Source organism: Rhipicephalus microplus, chromosome 1 (genome assembly GCF_043290135.1).
Source record: "Rhipicephalus microplus isolate Deutch F79 chromosome 1, USDA_Rmic, whole genome shotgun sequence".
NCBI lineage: Eukaryota > Metazoa > Arthropoda > Arachnida > Ixodida > Ixodidae > Rhipicephalus > Rhipicephalus microplus.
Window position 1 is genome coordinate 68,910,215 of NC_134700.1, and position 5,862 is coordinate 68,916,076.

Here is a 5,862-nt window from a genome sequence, read left to right on the forward strand (position 1 = left end):
CACGTTGCTTTGACGCATGCGCGTTTCAGCGCATCCGGCGTCCCTCCGTCACGAAAAAAGGAATACACGGTGTTGTCTGGGTAACGCATCTGCGCGAAATGCATCATGTCGCATCTCGCTCCGGTTTCCGTCGAGCCGCGCCGACGGACGCTGGTCGCGCTGGTCGCGCCTGGCGTAATGCTATAGACTGCTTGCTTTTAGATAACGTAGCGTCGCTGTGCTCAGTGTGCTCGCACGTCAATGCCACAATGCAGTATATTGGGACCTTCACGATGCGCTCGCGGCCATTTCGCTAGCTCCACATATACCAAAGTTGGTATTACTTGGCGTCAATAGAGGAAGGAAATCTATGAGTGGTGCAAACATGATAATTCTCAAACGCGTGTCATGTAAGACCATGACAACACACCATGCTCACAGCATGCTCGCGGCGGTTTTGCTAGCGCCACATATACTATAAATTTGGTATCACGTCACGTGAATGGATTATGGAGGTAAACGGCACATCCAAACATGATAATCCCGACAATGAAGTCATGTACATCATCATATACCTCCACCTCGTAACGTTGAGCTGATTTGAAAGTGACATATCAACATTTCTCATTCGCGCTTCGCATATCATCGATTCACACTGTACGAGGGATCTGCCATTTTTATGAAAGGGAACACGGGAACGCGTGGCCTGCGCGCTCCGGTGGCTGCTGGCAGCGTGTTCAAGCGGGAGCGAGAGCAACCACAATCTCCTTTCGCGTTATATCGTGGCGAGGAAAACAACCATTCGTTGGTGATATGAAACCAGCGGCAAGATTTAGACCCCTTCCCTCTTCAAGGCGATTACTCGAGAGCTGGTAATCGCCTTGAGGGGGGGGGGGGTGAAATGTTGCCGGTCTATATGAGCAACGAGTGGTTGCTTTGCTCACCGCGAGATGACGCGAAAAGAGATTGTGGTTGGTTTCGCTCCCGCTTGAACGCGCTGCCAGCAGCCGCCGGAGCGCGCAGGCCACGCGTTCCCGTGTTCCCTTTTATAGAAATTGACACTGTACAATTTACCCATAGTTTATGACGAAAGACGTCGCGAGTAGCCTTATCCCGTAGCTTCACCTCGGTTTCATTAGGCTCGTCCGGAATTCCGAAAACAATCTAATTCGAACGGCGGCTGCGGTTTTCCAGATGGATAAGTTTTTCCTGTTGAACTTTGAGTAATTTCTGCACTGCATAAACAGCCGCATTTACTTGCTCGCGTTCGCAATTTCTCGCTTTCAATTTACCCTTGCTACATTCCAGGTTGTTTATACTGCTTTTCTAAGCCGTGTACAGCTTTCTCTGTGGATTCCAGCCACTATTTCAATGAAGAAATATCTTCTTTAATTACCTGCTGGCCACTCACTAACGATTGGAACATTTCCTCTACGGAGGGGCCCGGATTCTCTTCGACATCACCACAAAAACTTGCATGAAGATGAGCAATCATAGGCAATATTCAAGCACACACGTAGGCACAGCTGTAGAATTAGGCATCTGTCATCACTGCGTATCGTGATAGTGTAACTAACCTGAACAAAAAAAAAACGAGTAGCACGGTCAGTGATCTGCGTCCACCGTTTTTGCCGAACCCAGGCTGGCAAGTCCGTCTTGTGATGACTTTATAGAGGTCAGATTCGTCGACGTCACAAACCAGTGATCCTCGCAGCTTCCGTCAAACAGGGTTAGAAAGAGCCATGCAGTCTTGTCGTCGATGTCGCTTGTCGCTGCTGGAAACGGTTCGAATGCGGGCGCATCAAAGAAGGGGGCGGATGTCAGGAACAAAGCCAGAACAAGAAAAACGAGTCGCATGATCAGTGATCTGCGTGCAGCGTTTTCGCTGTGCCCACTGAAATATAAGTAGCAGCTTGTGGAGGCAAGCGAATGGGGTGTCGAGAGCATAAACATGGAGAACGGTCAGCTGGAAAATCGAAAAGCTTCGGCAGCTCAAGCTGAAGAGCACCAGAGGCACAATCAATCAACGCAGAATGACGTGACAGCAAATCTAAGCCAAGTATTTAGTCGCGAGGACATATTTCAATGACGGCAAATTGAACTGATGTAAAATGACCGGCAATGAACATACAACCGTGCACATCCATTGAACGGCAGGAGTTTTCCCATCAGCGACTCGGAGTGTGCGGGAAGCAGCAGGCGTTATTATTCTTGAAGTAGGCGTCGGTGAAGGTTAGCGCTGGGTTAGCGCTCATTACAGAAATGCGTGCCCCGGTAATGGTAAGAGCAGGAGTAGCTACACCATCAACGTCAACGTCTAACAAACTTTGTCTCGTCAGAAGCGCCAAGAGAGGACTTGTAGAGGAAGTGGGCAATGCAGCGTCACCTCTGGTTGCTGCACCGTTTACTTTTGCCGATAGGCAGGAGTAAGGTTGAGTGGGGACGACGGCCTGCGAGTCTGCGACGAGCGAGATGACTGACGACGTCCTGGAGGCGAACGCGACTGGTGACCATGCGGTGACGGAGATCGGTTGTTGAACCTTCTGTAGTTGTTTGGCGAAGAATACTGCGTGGTAGATGCAAAGTGGGTGGTCCTGTTGTGGTAAGGTTCAGACGACGCACGAGGCCGCGAGGACCAGCGGGAATTGCAGTAATGGACGACATGACCGATACGGTGGCAATGAAAACTAATTGATCGATTGTCGGCGGTTCTCCAGGCAGCATGGTCGCGAGATTTGGCCGTAAACTGCTGCTCGTGATAAGAAGAGGGTGGACGCCATGTAGCTTGCTACTGGCTGGGCACAGCGCACACCGAGGGTGTACCTATGCTGGCGAGTAGCTGGCAGATGATAGCTTGAATCACGGGAGTAGTGAGTGGGGTGGGGTCACTTGCTCCAGTGTGAGCTGGAGCAAGGACAATGGGCTCAAGTTTGCGCCGTCCGATTAAGGTTCTCTGATCTTATGAAACTTGAGGTGACGGCTGTGTTCTTGCGCGGTCTTCGCAAGACGACGTGGGAGCCGTATTTTGAAGGCAGGCAAACACGCTGTCAATCCGCCGGCTCTTCGCTTGCTCATAGCGCCAGCATTCCTTAAAGGCGTGCACTGTAAAATATTTTTGGAGAAGAGGAGGTTGAATGCGTTGCTTGCGATCCCCTTAAGAATATGTCCAACCTTGTCAGCCTCCAGCGTCTCGGCATTGACTTCGCGATACAAGGCCAACACGTCTTTACGAGACGAACGACTCCGTCGAAGTCTGCACTCGAGACGGGAGCATTTTGTTCACGCCCATTTTTCGCCCGATGGGTTTCCCAAACAATTCCAGCATGTTCTCTTTGCATGTCGCCCAACCTTGAAGTTCACTTTCGTAGTTCTCGTGTACAATTAGGCAGTTTCCTTCAGGTAAAAAGTAAGATAGACCAGCAAAGGAGGTGGGCCCCAACGGTTGCGAGCTATCACGTGTTCGTACTCTGCCAGCCAATCTTCCACGTCCCCTTCACTGAAATGGCTGGAACCGCTAAACCAGCCAGTATCCCGTGGCTGTTCCAGCACGATGATTGTTGTCGCTGGAGCAGATACAACAGTCGGCACATTTTCCTCATTCTCCTCAGAGCGGTCTGTTGCAGATGGAGAAGCTGTATGTTCCGGCATTGTTGTAACGAGATCCTGCAAAGGACGACCGCTACGGAGTTTCGTTGCAAGACGTGTCGATACCCGGCCACTCCACCAGATGTGACGGGCCGAGATATAGGTTTAATAAGTAATGGCCACAGAGAACCGGCTGCCAAAGAAGATTTGAGTCGCCTCTCGAGCAAGCGTTAAACGCAAAGTTGTCTTCGTCATTCTCGTAAAGCGCTATGCTTGTTCATGTCAATGATGCACCGTAACAATACTGGCAGTGTAAGAGATGAAAGGGGAGAGTGAGGAGGACACAGAGAGCATGGTGCGAACGTTCACGTCACGGTATTTTGTTATAGTGAGCCATGCAGGAGGTAGATCAGGGGTATGCGTTCTTTTGCTAGAAAATTGCCTGGTTAGTATAGTACAAAATGTATGGGCATGTTCATCAGGCCGATTGGTAATGTGGGACATTGCTTACTGTGCCAGTGAATGACACGTTCTTGGCGTCTATGCTTTAACTACTTTGCAGCAACGCAGCAACTTTTTTTTGAACAATTTTGATAGTACATGCGCAATGAGAAGAAGCTTTTATTGGAAGGTGATTTTTTGTGTATTGAAAGAAAGAGATAAATCAAGCAGTCGCAAGTTCAAAGACAAAGGCAGTCATGTGCTGGCGCAAATGATTGTAGAATATAAGTTGGTGGATGTTGCAGAATGCCTTGAAAGTTACCGGGAAGTTAAGTTTAGCCACTTTCAAGGTGCAAGGAATGCCCGATTAGCTTGACTGTACATATCAGTTGACATAATAGCACAATGTAGTTGTTATAACGTTGTTTCGATGGCCTTTTGTGATCATTGCCTACTAGAGTGCCAGATTAGTGTGAAAAAAAAGAATGTAATAGATTTTCGTGGGAACAGTGGAAAAGAAACTCCAAGCTTTTAAGGGACAAGTCTTTCTACGTAGCCGTGATGAATGAAATGGAAGTTATTGAGGAAGCTCATGTGGTGAAAATACAAAAAAGGGGACTCTTTTCAAGCAGCACATCAAAATGATGGCGATTGAGTGATCCAGTGTTTTTGCCTTCGAATCGAAAAAGAGAGAGAGAGAGAGAGCTAAGTTTGATGCTACAGAAACTGACAGCATTGGAATGTGCAAAACCTAGTGTGTATGCCGAGGATTTGCGATAAATCAAAAACAAACTACAGATTTAGGATGAAGGGCGCTATTGAGGGGAAATATAGTACGAGCCAGAGCATTGCAAATGACCTTAGATAAGATTCCAACTGAACGGGCACTAGGACCCGAGAAAGTTCACGATAGGCGCAATCATATAGAAAACTCTCGAATGCAATGGTATAGAAATGGCAGGCAATGATAGCATTTCACGGCCTTTTTAAAACACTACGAGGTACTATTCTCTACTACACTAGTTGCTGTGGAGGTGTTCAAAAGGTTGTTTCTCAGAAGAATGCTGTGATTGTCCGATGATACAAAAGCAGTGTAAGAACTGCCTCTATCACAAACGTAAGTAGAAAAGGCCATACATAAGCTCAATCTTGGTATGTCACTGGAGCCTGACGGCCTGAGTGCTGTGTGTTACAAATGTGAATTAGTCGGGCTGCTTACAAAAGCCTTTCACGGGTTATGTAAACTAGATAGTCTGCCTGAGTATTTTAGTGAGGGTCATACTATTTTGATACAAAAAACTGAAGAGACAAACAAGTTAAAACTAGTTTCGTTATATCTGGCTATATAAATAACTAACTGTGACAACAAAATTTTGATGAATGTACTAGTGCGGCGATTTCAGGGTCCTATCAAAGAATTGGTAGGGTCTTACCAAACTGGCGGCATTATAGGATGTCCCATTGTGACCAATATACAGAAACTGCGATGTGTTTTCGAGTGTTGCGACGCCACTGAAGGTCGTGTGGTGATTCTGCAGCTCGATCTCGAAAATGCATTCGACCGTGTCTCTCATGGTCATTTAACCGTGTCTCCTGTTGTTTACCATACCAGACCATGTTAATGTTGGTTCAGTAGTCAGAGATGAGTGGCTTTGGCACATATCAACTGCATGACATGTTTAGTAGTTATTAATTCATTAGGTACCCCCATTAACAATAGGCGTTCCATCCGTCAGAGATGCCCGCTTAGCCCTGTTTTGTTTAACATCTATATAGAAACGTTATGCTTAGCAAAAAGTAAAAACAGCAATATTCATGGTTTTAGGTTGCAAGCTTCAGTAATTAAAATCTTGGCAT